General features: G+C 37.9%; 1 protein-coding gene and 1 long non-coding RNA gene across 13 annotated transcripts in view; one reads left to right on the top strand and one right to left on the bottom strand.

Moving 5' to 3' along the window:
- The window catches only part of ADAM23 (ADAM metallopeptidase domain 23), a 102,322-nt gene that overhangs the window by 18,152 nt on the left and 66,552 nt on the right, over window positions 1–17,618 (top strand). The gene's annotated exons all lie outside the window — the stretch shown is intronic.
- Window positions 576–17,618, bottom strand: part of LOC104911655 — an 18,214-nt gene continuing 1,171 nt past the window's right edge. The window contains exons 2-6 of one of the 5 annotated variants that reach the window (XR_004160303.1): window positions 13,268–13,391; window positions 9,410–9,747; window positions 5,643–5,881; window positions 2,612–2,673; window positions 576–603 (exon numbers count right to left, since the gene is read on the bottom strand). This is a non-coding gene — a long non-coding RNA (uncharacterized LOC104911655). The other 4 variants (XR_004160302.1, XR_002116598.2, XR_794097.3 and 1 more) reach the window with 4 other exon arrangements.

The following is a 17,618-nucleotide window of genomic DNA, read 5'->3' as shown; positions in this document are numbered from 1 at the left end:
TTTTTTTTTTTTTAAATATCTTCTAGGATGCAAGAGATATACTTTAACATGTTAAAGCCAGTCAGGTTTCCATATTTACTGTGTCACACTGCACTGATGTTGGCACTGCTGCACTGAAAATACTGGTTATACTCTACCTCAGTCATTATTAATATTGAGCAGATTAGTTGCAGAATCAAACTTAGTCTTGCTAACTTGTGCATGGAAGTACCTACTGGCCTGGAGATTGTGCTGTAAGAACTAACAGCAAAGAGGATAGGCTTATAGTCCTCAGGACATGTTTCATCCTTTGTGGATGTGATGTGCATGCATGACTTGCTTTTTTGAGATTAGAGGTAGAAATGAGGAGTAAAACAGTTTAAAGGGATGAGATAGGAATGAGAGCAATGAATAATCAGTTATTTTTCCTTTTTTTTTTTTTTCAAAAAAAGATTTTAATATTTATATTTGTTTTGCCCGAACCTTTGCAAACAACTGTCAAAATCCATTCTCTTTCTGTGATAGTTCAGTTCATGTTCCCTCATTCTTTCTCCTGGCATGTTACATTTATTTGCTTAAAACATGGATGGTATTTCTTTTTTTTCCTTCTGGTCCTTTCGGCAACTGTTTACAGGGGAGAAAGGAGTAAACAAAGGTTGCACACCCATTTCTTTTAGAAGAAAGCAGTTAATAATGAAGTTCTAAGGCAGTATGTGGCTATTGGCAGGAATTTCCAAACGCTGGAAACAGCTCTGTTAAAATTCTTAGTAATGACTAATCAATCAGATGATAGAAACTTGTGCTTTTCTTTACTTTTCTATAGCATTAGACTCAACCTTCGTACAATTAAAAGTAAACATACTGAGCTTTTGCAACAGGTATTTCATATCTTTAGATTTCTGAATGTCTAATATTTTCATTCTCCCTTTTATTTTAGCTAATTATCATTTCTTAAGTTATTGCCAACGTATCGCAGTTCTGAGTTGAATTTGGGGCAGGATAAAGTTGGAGTCAGAGTTTGTATTTTCACCTACTAGTTAGTTAACATTCATACCACACAAGAACACAAATGTTTAATATTATCCAGAGTTATCTTCAGTATTCTTTCTTTAAATGTTGGAGTTCCATGTTTTTTGTGAAATGCGTTGGTAAGCATAGGTTTTTTTTTAAGAGCTTAACAGATAATACAGAACTGAAAATAACTTTTTTTTTTTACTTCCAAGTTTACAGACAATTCTATAACAAAGATCAGGTTAGTAGTAATTTTTTCCTGTGCTTTTTCTCCCTTACAGTCCTCCCTTTTTTAAAAAAGAATTCCATCTGTGATGCAGAGTTCTTCATTTTTATTTTCTCAGAGATTAGGGTGTGATTAGTATGATTTGTCTTTATCACATATATAGTAATTACACAATAAGCTATTGCTTATGTCCTCATACATCTCTGCCTTTTCAAGAAAACTTTAAAAGAGGGCCGAGTATCCACATATGCTTTTAGTGCTTGTGTCTTGTTCTGTTGGCTACCGCATCCTTCTCAGCTCTCCTATGCAGGCAGGGTCAAGTCCTCTGTTTTCCCTTATTTTGTATAACTTTAGAGCATGTTAGAAAACAAAAAAATTTAATTCACAGAAAAGAATTGGTTAAAAATTCATATTCATTTTTTTCTTCATAAGACCCACATTCTTAAAGGGGGAAGAAATGTGGACTGTGCTTTTTATATGTCAGAAATGTTTGTCGTTAAATCTGACAGCTGTATTTTGGCAAGCCTTCTGTTCCTATCATCTTGAGATTCACAGAACCATTTGTTTTTGCCTGAGATTTTTGTTTTGGCTTGCTTTGCCTTATGTCTAATATTTTGTTCTAACTGGCTTTGTGTTAATTAAATTTAATGAAATTTTGCAAATGTAATGCTCAGGGTAACTCACTGTGGCTTCTTTCTTTAGGGCTTGTTCTGAGCTTTGAGAGCTTTTAAAATGATTTCTGTATTTACTTTTTTTTTTTTACAGTCCATTTTTTACAGTCAATTTACAATTTCCTTTGAAGGGAAATTATATTTTGACTTTCTGCTAATCAGATTAAATAGTTTCTGATGAGAAAGGGTTGTGGAAGGTGGTTTAAAACAGAATTCCTTCATTGGCTTGTGCTGCCATTGCTTTCTCCAAAGCAGATTGGTACAGTGGTGCAAAAAGGCAAGCTGTGTTAAGTGGCACCAGTGATATCTACTTCAGTAGCTAGGGATGTAAATATAAGTGCTATAGAACAGCTGTGCCAGTAATACTGGACAGAGCAGTGCATTTCTTCCACTGCATTCTTCTAAATCTGTTATGAACAAAGACTCATAACATAGATAAATTTCTATTGAGGAGCTGAATTTACATTCATGGCATGTAATTGTATTGTCTTTCTTGTTATGTTTAAATTTACAGTGGGGATTTGTTTTCATTTTCTTGTTTGTGTATGGCGGCATGTTCTTATCATCAGTTCAAGTTCTTGGTCTGTCCTTGGTAGGAGGATGGTGCTGTCTTCCTGCTTTGTAAATATGGTAATTTATCTCAACTTTATAGTGGGAAAGAATTGACATTTTTTCCAAAAAGCTTGCTTGTGAATCCATTGTCATCATACTGTATGTTTCTTACCAAGTTCTTGAATTACGTCTAGCGAGGGGGGAAGGACATCAACTTCCAGCTCATGCATACTCCTGGAAATTTTATGCAAAGTATTAAAGTTGTGAGTTTGTCTTGTCAATCCAAATGCTCAGTCTGTATGTGGATATGAAAGGACTGGGTGGTGAAATTCAGTGTGCAGGTTTATAACCTTATGTTTAACTTTGTTTCATGTTTCTAATTCTTCAAAGTGGCCTATCACTCATAACCATTTCTCATATTTGTGCTTTCAAGTACACACTTTTTTTTCTAGATGATGAATTCTGGAGTATTTACATGCTAAATGTCAATGCTCTTTGCTCGATTTTTAAATTTTTGAGTAAACATTCAAACAATGCTGATGATGTAAACAGAGGTTACATAAGATCATAAACTGCTTGAGACTATTTAGTAAACATTGTGTGGAAGTATATCTGTTCTTTTTCAACCTTATAATATTCTATTAGCACACATGAAATGTTTATTTTGTGATTGCAAAATATGTGTCTGTGTCTACTGTGCTGAAGAATGTTTTGAAGAGATGCTAAGTAAAGGGGAAGGAAATATTTTTCTTGATTAAAGAGATTTTTTAATATAGCACAAAAGATCCTCATGATACTCACTGAGGGCCTTTATTCATTCAAATTTAAGCACGCATTAGGCTTTGTTTCATTCAAACTGTTTCATTCAAAGATGGATCAACAAATTATTATGTTGAAGTAAGTGGGGTTTTTGAAACTTTAGATGTGGGTCCTAATTTTATACAAATTAAACATCCAATTTGCTATGTCTGTTCTGTTCAGCAAAGGATAATAGAACATGACTGCTATAAGTTGGAGCTTAAATCAACTTAGAGATGACCAGCAGGTTTCCATTAGTTCTGGGAGTCCTACTTCTAAGCTTCAACTGAAATCTTTAAAGCTTTCTACTGCTTTAGACTGTCAGGCTGCTCCAGCTGTGGCACAATATTCATCCACGTGGTTGGTCTGAGATTAGCTGGTGTTAATGCAGAAACCTCCAGTTGCAGAAATATCTGGATCATTCCCTAAATAGGATTTCTTTTTCAATGGAGTGTTCATTCCACTATTCAGATTCCAAAAATATTTCTGTTCATTTGATGCAACTGTCTAGCAAAATAAACCAATATTTATCATTCTGAAAATGCTTTGCAAATACAGAAAACGTTGTCACATTAATTTATCTGTCTCACATGAAGAAGGACAAAAATGTTTGTATTGTTACGGTTAATCTGCTGCTTCCAATTAGGAATCTAATTTGTTTGCTTTTGTTCAATGGTTTACATATTGGATAATATAAAAATCAAAGTTTGTTTCCTGTCACTCTGCCTTGAGCCGAAATGTTAATTCTTGCTGTATTCTTAACTGGTGTTTTGATAGCATGTATCACAACATAGGCGACTGCACAGATTGGCTGCCAGAGTACGCGCTTCTCCCAGCTGCACAGCTGCCTCAGGCTTGCTAACTGTAGCTTTATTTTTGTGACTGCTATGTCAAAACCATCTATTTATAAACCAAATCAGAAAATGCCCTGGAACCATAATTTTTCTTTCAGGCTTCACTTTCAGTTATCCACTAGCTCAGTGTTCTGCATTCATAGATTGGGTTACAAAATTTTATTACTATTTAGACAGGCTAAAACTTATTAAAAATCTTGGGACGTGAGTGCCAGTCAAAACATTTAAAAATATTTGTGCTTTCTGCCTACAAGGTGAAATGTAGAAAATGTTGGGATACACTATCGAGACAATGAAAACGCATATGTTTGGTTTTTTTTTTTTTCATTTTCCATTTCTGTTTGGTTATTATTCTCGACAATGTTTTCTCATGATAAACTAGTCTCGTGCTTGTTTTAAAGGTGGGGAAAGGGAGGTAAGAAGCTTAAAAGCAGTATTTTGAAAATGCTCACTAATTTTGACTTTAGTTTCAAATCAATGTATGCACTCACTCACTCTTAGATGTCTGAATGGTCTGGATGCCAGACTTAGTCTTTGCTAGCTATTTATTAGGATCAGGCCCTAGGTGACCTGAAACTAATACATAAAAATTGGCATTCAAAATAAATAGAAGTCCTTGATAATCTTCAAATCTTCCAGGATACACCAAAGAAACATAAAATCTCCAATTTTTTCCTATTTTCAGATTAAGAAAAAATAATTGCAGGGGTTGACTTTGGTAGGGCCTGGTTAACGTGATGGACTAAGAGCTTCATTGCATGAATCAAACCGCATTAACCTCTTGTGGAGTCATAAATTAGTCTGCAGGCAACCACTCTTCTCAATGAAACAATTGTCTAATATGAGAGTGGTCAAGATAAGGAGTGAATGGCCAACAGTCATCCCTAGGCAAGTGGTGTTAGGAGCCTATGTAGATGATTTGGAAGTGTTTGCTTTACAAAACAATAGTCCTTTCTCACAGATTAATCTCCTATAACTAAGCACTGTCTTTAAATATAAATGACTCTGTGCCATTTTTAGAACACTTGGATTACTTTGTTAAATTATTAACTAGTTTTTATCATTGGGAGGAGAGGTTTTATAGAAATGAGAACAAGATCTTACTCATGAGTTATTTTTAAAATGTGTCAGTGTGAAGACTTGTTCTTGTGACATAAGTGCAGTAGAGCTGCTGTTGTATAGATGTTAAAGGAATTAGAAACTTCAAGGATAATTCTTTCTAGGTGTAAAGCTCTGTCCAGGTTTGGTCCCTACAATGTACTTCATGTTCTGATTCTGAAAAAGCTGTTCAGCAGTTCTTGGTAAGGTTTTCTGTTCTTTTTAATTATTTTTTAGGATCCACCTAATAGACTGTAATATACTGAAGCAAGAGGAAAGCTGATCTTTGATGCTTAACTTAGCAGTAAGCATTTTCTGTCCTGATTTCAGACAGTGGCAGTAGGCTATATACTATCTCCTCTCTTTGAGTTTCTTCTATTTGTTTTAGGAGTAGCAGATAGAGAAACACTAAGTTCCTGTTCTGCTTGAAGGCCTGGCAGGAGGAGAGCTCACCTGCAGGGTACTTGCATAGGGGTCTCAGAGCTGGTGGATTGCTGTGGGTCTCACCTCCCATGCTCTCCATGATTTCCTTGGCATATATAAACATATCTGCTCCCCAGCAATTCCCAAGTCCAAGCAGGGTCAGGTGTAGACGTGTCTCAGTAATGATGTCTACCTGCTTCTGAGTAGCTCAGCATCTGAAGAGGCATAATCTCATCTAGAGCTGGAACTCCATTCTCCCTGGTAGGAAACTGAAAACAAGACAGGTATGTTTGATTTCAAACTGCAATTAAATAATATAGGAATATTATCAAACTTCACTTGCAAATTTAATTACTCTTCTACAGAGTAGAACTTATCTGTTATCGTAACTGAAAATAATTTGAAAAAATGGTGTGACAAATGGGAATTGAGGGAATCACTAATTCTCTTCCTCTTACGCCCTAGAGCATTACTTTCTCCAAATAAATTTCAAAGTCTTTTTTTTCCCCATCTAACAAGCCAGTTTAAATTTTCCTACTCAGATGGTTAATCACATAAGTATTTGCTCAGCAAATATGAATGTCTTGAGAGTGACTTATGAAATCTCTAAACACTTGCATTATGTGGACATTTCCCCTGGTGTCAGTATGCCTCAAGTTAAAACTTGCGATTCAAAAACATAATTCTGTCTTATTGTTCTGTGGTGTACTTACATCTCTCCTTTTTGCATTATGCAAAATCATATTTTTAATGGAAAACTATGAAGTTACAATGTTGTAAATGGATGTATTCTTGCAGTTTATCTAGTAAAAACACTCATCTGACACTGGCAAAGCATACTCAGCAGATGGCTGGGGGAGGCCTAATCCTTTTCCTCCTGGCACATAGTATGCTATTAGTATTTGCCCTGAGCAGAGAGCCTTCTGAATATGAGTTAACTTTCATATTTGGACAGAAATGTTTGTTGGGCAAGGTGGTGGGAAAATCCCTGTGCACAATTGAAGACAACTATACTGTAAAAAAAAAAAAAATAACTGAGAAATCTATGCTATCTGTAGAGTCAATTGGAAAGGTAACATGGCTTGTTGTCAGCATAATTCAAATCCCACCAAGATTTATGCTGGATGGAAGTTGAGTTTGGCATGATAAATAAGAAATGGCTGCATCTTCCATCAAAACAGTGTTGATTTTTCAGAGGAGGCAGCAAATGATCTCTTGGTATCTCCTTGTGATAGAGCATCTGAGTTCTGTGAAAGACATGCTATGGGGCTTGCAAAATGAGTGTTTGGCACTTCTTGTCTCATTACTTTCACTTCCGTTGAAGTGACAACGTAACATCACAGCAGAGGATCCAGAAAGAGGCCAGTAAAAAAGCTGCTTGACTAACGAGGGAAAACCGTGTGATGAAACCTAAGATGCTCCTCCATGTGCCTGGAGAATTCCCTTTCTTCCATAGCAGTTCAGAGGGGTTATGCTTTTAATACAGTTCTGAAGTCCCCTTTTGCAGGTGCCTCAATTCCAACAGAGACATGAGAGTAAGAAGCCAAGGGATGGTGAAAATGAAAGGGTACTGTGCTTGTCCTGAAACCTGCAAGAGACAGCAGTCGTGTTCATGCAGCAGTAAGCCAGCTGGGAGGATTCTGAAGTGAAATGAGGACTGGTGAACTGGCAGAGCTCAGACAGCTGTGATCAGCTATGTAGAGTCTAGTTGGAGGCCTGTTACTAGTGGCATTCTCCATGAGTCAGTGCTGGGTCCAGTTTTGTTCAGCATCTTCATCAGTTCCCTGGGTGAAGGGATTGAGTCCATCTTCAGTTAGTTTGCTGATGATGCAAAGCTGGGAGAAGTGGCAGATGCAGCAGAAGGCTAATTCAGATATGTCTCAAGGAAGAAGTTTGTTTCCTTGGTATAAGTTCAAGCCAGAGAGCATACTCTGAAAGAGAACCGTAACAAAAGGTTCTGAGTACTTGGCCAGCTGACCTCTCACCATCACTGTTGCAAAGTACATTTTAACATATGCGTTAAAATGTGAGTACTGTCAGTTCTGTGAAAGTTTGAAGGCCTGGCAGGAGGAGAGCTCGCCTGCAGGGTACTTGCATAGGGGTCAACAGAGCTGGTGGATTGCTGAGGGTTTCACCTCCCAAGCTCTCCATGATTTCCTTGGCATATATAAACATACCTGCTCTGCCCCCACAGACCTGGACTCACTGGAGAGCTGGGCAGAGAGGAACCTGGTGAGGTTCAACAAAGGCAAGTGTGAAGTCCTGCATCTGAGGAGGAATAACCATACACATCAATAAAGGTTAGGGGCTGACCTGCTGGGGAGGGACTCTGCTGGGAAAGACCTGGTATTCCGGTGGACAACATGTTGACTATAAGCCAGCAATAAAACAAAGAGCAGTGGGCAGAAACAGGAACATAGGAAGTTCCATACTAATACAAAGAAGAATTTATTTATTGTTAGCATGACAGAGCACTTAAACAGGCTGCTCAGAGATGTGGAGACTCCTCTGGAAATATTCAAAACCCATCTAGATGCCTGCCTGTGTGACCTGCTATAGAGAACATGCTGTAGCAGGGAGGTTGGTCTTGACCTTTAGAGGTCCCTTCCAACTCCTACAGTTCTGTGACTCTCTTTGCCATGGATTACCTGGACAACATTGACCTATTTTGGCTGATGCACTGATATCTCCGTGCTACACACACATGTTAAAATGTGCTTTGCAACAGTGATGGTGAGAGGTCAGCTGGCCAAATACTCGGCACCTTTTGTCACAGCTCTCTTTCAGAGAATGCTCTTGGGCTTTAACTTATACTAAGGAAATAAACTTCTTCCTTGAGACATATATCTGCATTTTAGATTTTCCTGTCTCCAAGAAAGTTAAAATTCAGATTAACGTTCAATTACATTCAAGACTACAACTTTACATTATTTTTATAATAAGATTTAAGTTATCATCCCCCATATCTCTCCATACTGGTGATATTTATGAAGAAAAATGAGTTAGAAAGGAAGGTCATCTCAATATTATTTTTCTGTGTGTGAGCGATGTCTCTGCTCTGAACTTATGCTATAATCATGAGACTGAATAATTGTGTCCATGCTAACTGATATGGCAGGTTAGACAGTGTTTGTACTATACTTCCATGTGTTTTGCTTTCCATTTCTACGTGTTAAATAGAGCAATATTATTGGAAACTCTCAGATATGATCAGGTTTTAGATATCCTTCAGTAATGTTGTAGATCAAAAGGTTTGATATAACTAACAGTGCTTCCATATTCAAATTTTGCTTTAGCACATATTAAATTGTGAAGCAAATATATTTTCTATCTCTAAGCCAGAATCCAGTTGCCACTCTGAGTATTAAACTTCACATCTGAAAATGGTGGTGTAAACATGCAGCCTTTTCACATCAAAGTGACCGGAAAGTCAGACAAAGATATCAGGATGGTCTGGCAGCTTCACCTGAGGCCAGTTTGGATACTGAATTTATGTTGCAATTGACTGGGCTAGCAGGAAAGAGGATTGTGGTCTGTCAGACTTAGCGTGAACCTTATCCTATGCATTGTTAACTTTATTTCAAAGGAAACGGAAGGGAATGCATTTTTGGTTTCGTACATCAAGTAATCCATTCATCCTGCTTACTTAAAGATTCAGCAAATGATCAAAGAAGATAGCCTTTTCTCAGAATGAAATGAGTATCACTTTAACGGTTCAAATTAGTAATTAACTTGAAACTTTGCTATTACACTCCTGTCTCTAGTGAGTGAAAAATTCCAAAGCAAAGATTGCTTACCTGGACTTTGTAGGTGCTAACAACTTTAACTTCTGCTGTTTGCCTCTTTAGTACTGTAACATGTCACCTGCTAGAGCTTCTTTGTTGCCTCTTTTCTCTGGCATGGCTAGTAGGCTGCATTTCTACTCATAGCAGTATTGGTGGTGAAATTGTTGGAGTCCATTGCTCCTGTGCCACTTTCTGTTGCTTGGAGTCCCATGAGGTCTATCACCAGAACCATGGTGTGAAGAGGTAAGCAGGGCAGCCCAAATTGTGGTAGCAAGCTGGCAGTTATTGTACCTCCACCTTCAGAGTGTTCTCCTGCAGTTTAAGTGCATCACTTTCTCAGTGACATTGTACTGTGAATTAAAAACGTTTACTCATAACTACAGAAAACAATAATTTTTATTAATATTTGCCAGTATAAAGGTTTCTGTTTCTTAATTTTACTAGGTTGCTTTTAAACCTTTAAAATTTTTATGTAAGTTAGGAAATAGCTTGCGATCAGCTGTCAGTTCTGTGTGCCTGCTTCTAGAAATGACTCTGTAGGGATGACTCAAGCTTGGCAGCCCAACAAAAGATGTTCTCTCTGTAAAACAAATAGTTATATCTGAAAATTTGAGACTGTTTCTTCATTGCTCTCTTGGAGGGGAAGAAGAAAAAGAAGAGACTGCCAGAATGGTCATGAATATTTTAAGTTTGAGCTCTATAGTACAGCTGTATGACAGCTCATATAAACCAAATTATATTTTATACCCTGACTGTGTAAGCACATTAATGCTTCCAGTACAGATGCCAGTTTTGGCTCTGCAACTCACTACCTCTGCACGTGTGAGATGAAAGAGTTCCAGAAGCCAGCATTTAAATGCCACTTTTAAGCCAATTTGTGTGCTTATCTAAGCCCAGACAGAAGGCTGTTGTCATATGGCCACATCTGTAAGGGCTGCTCTGACATTAGGAATTGCTAAATACAACTTCCCTGGTAGCCCAGCAGTGAAGAGGAAGTACTCAGTAAGCTGTGGCCAGCATTTTCCTCTCTAAAAGAAAGCAAAATAGAATTAAAGGCAAATTGAAGGTGGCCATGCTGCTGAGGATAGGTCCACAGAGAATTCGAGGTCACATGAAACACATTGGCAGCTTTAACCTGTATTTATGCTTGGAAATCAGGGACTACTCAAGCATGGTAGCTCCTGCACAGTGACCAGTGCAGTTCTCTACTGTCTGGGCACTGTGCTACAGTGTAGAGTGGGAAAGGCGAGGGTAAAACTGTTGAGGGGTAAAAAAAAAAATAAAGTGTGATTCTTTAGCTATTATAAAACAGCCTGTGATTTTGAACTGTACTGTTGAGTGGCCAATCTTCTAGAGCTGGATTAAAATTGCATGGGTTTTTTCTGATTGTTTCTTAGCAAAATAATGCAGAAGAGCTTACATAACTCAGCTATGCTTTCATTCTCAATATCATTTCATTTTCTTCTTTTTTAATTACACTGATGCTTCATGCCCATGTTAATTCAGCCATTGTCATTTCCTCCATAAAAATGGTAGGTGGCATAATATTATGAAAGACTGTTGTATTGCTTAAAAAGCAGCTAAATCAATAGATGGCTGTGGCCGTTAAGATGCAGTTATTTTATAAGAAAACTCAATTTATCAGTTGCCAGAATAAGGAAAAAGACATCTTGTGCTCAGTAGGCTCTCTTTGGTAAATGGAAGTTTCATTGATTATGCAGCAGTGTTGGAGAGCAGCATAAATTCTGGGATGAGGCCAATTTAATGTAAAAGCAGGAAAGCACTGTCCAGTGGGAAAAACCTTGATCTGCAGAGGTCAGATTGTACTTCAAACTGTGCAATTAATCTGCTTTGTGTCTTCAGTCATGTTTCCCTACCGGCTTATGCTTTAATCTCTACCATTTGGAGTGTATTTATTTAAGAAGTCCTTTTGCACTTCATGCTCAATATGCAGCATCAGCATGTAGGAACAGAAATAAAAACTAAGAGTAATTCAGTTTCTGTAACTAAACTCTTGATTTTTGCAGCCATACAATGCAAGTTTCAGGCATGCCTTTGTTGTGAGAAGAGGGTTTGGTCTGAATCCCAATTTACTCAGAATTGTGATTCCTTTTGATTTTGGTTCTTGCTCACTAACTTGATAATTGCATTGCTTTGATTATCAGCAAATTGGTTCCTTTCAACTAATTTTCTGGAATTGCTTACAATAAGCAAATATTTTCTGCAGCAAGATAATGCAGGAGAAGCTGGAAGATGGTTAAATTTGGAACATTTATTAGCCATAAGATGTGGATAGAATTTTAGAGAAAAGCAAATTCATGAATTCTCTGTAAGTAGTAGTTTTATTAGTAATCATAGAGAGGGGAAAAAAAGGATGGATTTTCTACAGTGGGGAGTGGGGGGAGAAGGGATATGCTATAGGAGAACTAGCACTTCTATCATGTATGCTGCAAAGATGCTGCATGCAGGGTACCGTAATGCTATTTTAATTTCCATTAAGTCTTCAAAACCTGCTACGTTTTCATAATAACAACCCATAATTATGTGTGTTTAAACTTTATGGTTAACCAGTGGGATACGCAACCCCAGGTAACCACGGGGAGCATATGCATGAAAAGAAATAATAAGGTCTTTGAAGGGTGACTAAGTGTAAGTTCATGTGGGCGAAAGGAAGAATGGAAGCTGTGGGATAAGGAGCACAATTTCACATCCTCAAGCGTTGGTTCTTGATGTACCAAACATGGTCAGATTGTATGGGGCTCTTGTGAGGGTGAGTGTGGAGTATCTGCTATCATGATTGTGGGGTTTTGTTTTATTTTGTGTTGTAGAGGTTTGTGACCGAGATCTTGGTCAAGAAAACAAGCAGAAAGTTGGAAAGATTAGTTCTACGTTAGGAAAGAGTGATGGGATCTCATTTTCCTGTACACCAAACTGATAGAAGTAGTAATTGCCTAGAACATTCACTGCATTACCATGTTGACAGCTTGAGTCTAGTAAACTAGTAAATATCGTTGGCTTTAGATTATTTATTTTATCTTTGGGAAATTGAAAGATCTCTTGTAGCTTTCTTAGGAAGCAGGAATCCACTGAAGAAATTGACTGCAGAAATTATAAAAAGTGCTCACTGGCATAAGTGAATGATTTTGTTGTGATGTTACAAATCTACCACGTAGATAGTACTAGACAGTGACTTTGGTAGGTGAGTGCTGAGAATCATCAAATCTGAGAGACCTTTTCAAAATTTGGGAACCCATGAGTTTGGACCAGTTAGTTGGGGAAAGCCAACTAACTAATGGTGTTATGTAGTCGTATGTCAAACTTTTAAGAAATTGAGCTTAGAATGCTGGGGCAAGAAGGCTAGGAGAAGGGTGGTAATATACCAATCTGGTATGTTATTCACATGCACACACAAATAGATAGATGGAGATACAGATATATAGATCTCCATTTACACCAATTCAACACAGTTGTTTATATAACAAAAAGATACCCTATAAAAACTCAAATGTAGGGGGCATCCTAAACCTCTAGTGCAATACTTTGGTATCACTTTACACTAGTTTTTCTTACAAATTCATCATAGGTGATGCTTAGATATTGATTTAGGGTCTCATGAGGAGTCAGTGCCAAATGCTATGTATGTTCTCTATCTTTCAGGATAGTGCGTTTCATATCTGATGATTCATCCCTATGCCTAATTAGGAAAGGAACAGGGAAACTGGTCCAAGTTTATCTATGGAGAAAAGGCAGAATGCATAATTGGATGTAGCAGTTTCTATTTTTTTCCTATTTCGTAGAGCTGCATTTTATGGAAATGCTGAGGTTTTCCTCTCCTGACTAACACTGCTGCTATTCAGCATTTTTACCTACCTTTTATATCATAGGATTACAGCAGTGATGGCAGCAACATCAGCACAGGGCTCTGCTGGATGCATGCAGAAAATCGGACTGTAAAGATTTGTTACTTGGGCAGCACCCACAGCACCTGTAAATGCTGGAGAAAGAGTAGGGTTTTTTCAGAATTTTGGGGGAACATTAAAAAAAAAAAAATCAACTATAGTACTTTTTTAAATGCTGTATGCCTGTGTCGAGAGAACCAGCTTCCTACTACTAGTAGCTGTAGCTAGCGCATTCCTTTTCTTGGTGAGGTTTAGTAGTTCAAGCAAGGATTATGCTGGCATGGCCGTATTCCTTCCGCCTCTCAAGATAATGTGGCCCTTGCAATTCTGGCCATCTCTGTGCTGAAGATAACATCCTTTCTGTTTTCATCTGCAGTTTCATATTTTTACCCATTTCTTCTTGGGCTTTGATGCTGTAAGCATTGACATCCTGGATATTTCAACCAGCAGGGGGAATAAGCTGTTAATGCTAGTGCTGGCACAAGAACAAATAGGTTTCTGCTAGGCATGAATAAAATTAGATGGGAAGTAGGAGGATTTACATAGTGATTCAAACACTGAGCTTCTGGAGCCGCTTTCCAGTGGTATTGGAAGGGCAAAACCTCTAGTTACTTTTAAACACAATGTATGAAAAGAATTGCGTAATGGAATAGCCAGTGTGGGCTTGACTGAATAACTCAGGAGATCCCTAGCAGTTCTTTTTTGGCATGTGCAAATGGGTCAAGGAAGGAGTGCTGATACCTTTCCTTTGCAAAGTCACACTAAAGTAGCTGCAATCTGTTTTTTCCAGAACCTACACTTGTAAGTATTTGATCAGCTGTGGCAAGTCCTTAGGATATGAACACGGACTGCATCTACTTATACTTTAACTTACACTGACTTAAAAAATATTTAAGCGAAACTTTCCCTCCACCCCATTTTTTCTTTCTTGACACTGTCTTTACATGATAACACACAAGTGAAAAGAACTGGCGAGGCCCAGGCCTGATGTCCCAGCAACGGCTAGAACTGCTTATTAAAAGAGCAGTACTTTTTCTGCTGACAGCTTATATTTTACTTGTTAAGTATATCTGTATTGAAATAGATGACGTGTGTTCTGGATGGCCTCATTGACCAGCATGTTTCTGCTTCTGCTGTCTCTATTGTTAACAAATTGGACAATATGGTGAATAACTGCAGCCTTTAGAACTAAAATGCTTGCACCAGTGGCAAAAATACCTCACTGCAGTCACTTGCAGTGTGCAATCACTTCATGCAGAAGTTTCAACATTGATGGGGAATCCTAAGAAACAGCTTGTGAAATCCTTTGGTTATGAATGCATGTTCACAAGTGAGTTCAGTCTGAAATGGATTTGGATTGGTTTATTCAAAATAAATCTTTCCTGCAATGAGAAGTATCTTACTGATGCTAGGTTTCATCTGGATACAAATTGAACTGTAATTAATAAAACCTTAGACTTGTTTGATAGTAGTGGCACAGCTGTGTTGTTTCCCTTGCCATATTGCCATATTGCTAAGATACATTTGTTTTATCATCTTACTCCAATTAATATTTTACAGTATTGAAGGGAGGAGATGAAAAGTATATCCTGATTATCATGTATATTCTAACCTGTGGTGCTGGAACAGATGGTGCTCATAAGAGTTCATTTGTGTTGTACTGTTGTGGAGAAGAATGGCTAGCAGTAACGCCAACCAAGCAAAGCTTGGTAAATGAGTGGCAATTCTAATAGAAAAAAATGCATTTTTACTGTACTCTATAATAATAAGGTAGTGTTGTGCCCAGTAGAAACTGGAGGGGAAAGCTGTATTTAGAATTCTGAACTACTGAATAACAGGAGAATATTCTTCCTCTAGAGTATGAGGTTGAAATAAAGATTGCAAAGTGAAGAGCAGTGGAAATGCTGTGCTACTGGGTCTATAGTTTAGAGAGTGATGCTTCAGAAGAATCTAGAGCAAAAACTGTCTCCTGAATCTCTTCTGTGTTTGTTGCATTAGTGCAATGTTTATGCTGTCTTCCTCGGTTGCTGAAATGTATTTAATGAAACCAAGTGAAACAGTAAAATCAAAATGCTGGGTTGCTGCTGTGATGGAGAGATGCATGTGAGACATGGACGTCTTTTATGTGAAGAGGGGAAAAAACACAACAGCTTTTCTAGTGGAAATATTCTTCTTCACACTGATGACTGAGGAGTTATTTGAGAATAGCTGAATATTGAGGATCAGTGCGTGATGTCTTATTTTAAAAAGGTTATACTAATGCATTGCATTGTTCATTATAATTCCCAGGTTTCTTCTAAGTGTAAATTATTCATATTATACCTCATATTTTTATATGTGCTATAGTAGTATATTAGTATATTTTATGAAAGTATATTAAATATGAGTTGCATGAAGTTTCAATGCAGCTTTGTTTTAGCTTTTATTCCCCTGCTGAGAAACAGAATGGCTACCGCCTTCTTTTGAGTGCACATTAGAGGTTGTGCGGATTAGCTCTGTGCCAGCTAATGAAGTTCTACTGTTCCTCAATGTCCCTATTTGCTTCATACCCCCTCCTGCCCAAGACTCTTAGATTTGTATTATTTACAGTACTGGCTGACTTATATGCTACTGCAAATCAAAAGACAATGTTTGTACAACACAGAGCACAGCAGGACCTTGGCCTATGGCTGAGCCTACTAATACTGCAGTAGTATCAGTAAGTCATAACCATACTTGACTACTGCGCTCACTTGATAGCCAAGCTCAGCAATGGATGCTTCTGCTCTGCTGCCTGGTTGCTGTGGTGTATGCCCTTTGGTCACCCCTAGTCTTGAGCTATCCAGGTGGTGTCCTGGTTATTACAAAGGTAACCTGGGTTAGTTCTGTGCTTGGAAACTCCTTGTTAAGCTGAATATTCAATATCCCATTCTGATACTTGATTCTGCAATGATCATCATTATTGTGAAGCTTGATGGTGATTTTATGCCATTCTTGCTAAGAGATGACTGCTTCATCAAGCAGTAAACGTTTCTACCTCATGAACTTGTCTCCTTCACGTTCTGTCTGCAAGAAAAATGTTCCTCTTTCTATAAAATCAGTAACCAATTTGTCTCTGAGCAACATATTGTAATACCTCATCTGCTCTGCTATTACAGGGCTTAACTTGATTTTTGAAGTTGTATTTGAACATATCTTTTACCGCTGTTGAAATCCAGAAGTTTTCCTCGCATTCCAGTGAGATATACTTCCATAATGCTCAGTCAGCAAGACCAATATTACTTAGGCCTTGGGTTAAGGAGAAAGTTCCTTAAAAAGGCTATTCTATATAGCTTTTTCCAAGTCAAGCAATACACTGGATGCTGTATTTTCAGGTGATACTACAAACAAGATTTGATTGTGTAGAGAAGTTGTATCTTTACCATGGAGCCTAGGCTCCCATTTCCTGACTGGCTGTCAAGCATGAATAGAGAAGACGGCTATCAGCAGTTCTGCATCTCAAAGTCTTTTCAATTTGAATTGCAGCACTGCGTTTTCAGTCCATGTGTTCACTGACCCCCATGCTGATAAGCAAGTGATGAATTTAAAAGCTCTGGGAAGTGGTCTGGAGCCATGATGCAAGCTTTGTTTAGCACCTAGATTGAAAATATGTATCTGCCCTGCATAATACACATTTTTTCCATAGCCAAATATTGAAGCACTGGCTGTCAGTGCTTTTCTGCGTGCCTCTGACTCATACTTTTCAGTTCCTTCCATTGGATGCAGATGTTACTATGATAATCTGTTTTTCTGGTATCTTGCTTTCAGACATTCACAGTACATTTGGGATTATTTCAGTCTTTCAAAGATGAAAGCTAATTTTTAAAAAATAAAAGGCAGCTGTCATTCTTAGTGGGTATTTCACATGGAACTGATTTTGTTCTCCCAACTGCATGGCCACCTGAAACTTGTTATCAGCTTCATAAAGCACAGCTTGAGCAGTCTGGCAGTCAGTGATTGGGAGACTACGTGTGCTGCTTGAGAGGTGTTGGTGACATCTGAAGCTGAGGAACAGCTGGGTTGTATGGAAAGTGTCTGGGAAAATACATACCAAGGAATATCAGTTTGTATAGAAAACTGGTAGAGGTTCTCCCTAGTTCCACACAACAGCAATCCTAAGGCATTTTCTCCACTTTTTTTTTTTATTTTTTCCCCCACACTGTTGCTCTCTTATGGCTGCCATTATGTGCTTAATTTTGAACTTCTATGTGTAGCACTGTCTTACTAGCACGTTCTGGTAGGTAAGTGGCATGTGCAGATCAGAATGATTTTGTGATTTTAAAAGAAGTAATTTTATATATATA

The sequence above is a fragment of the Meleagris gallopavo genome, chromosome 7, assembly GCF_000146605.3.
Source record: "Meleagris gallopavo isolate NT-WF06-2002-E0010 breed Aviagen turkey brand Nicholas breeding stock chromosome 7, Turkey_5.1, whole genome shotgun sequence".
NCBI classification, from domain to species: Eukaryota; Metazoa; Chordata; class Aves; order Galliformes; family Phasianidae; genus Meleagris; species Meleagris gallopavo.
Note: the sequence above shows the minus strand (reverse complement) of the source record. Positions and strands in the feature narration are given on the sequence as shown.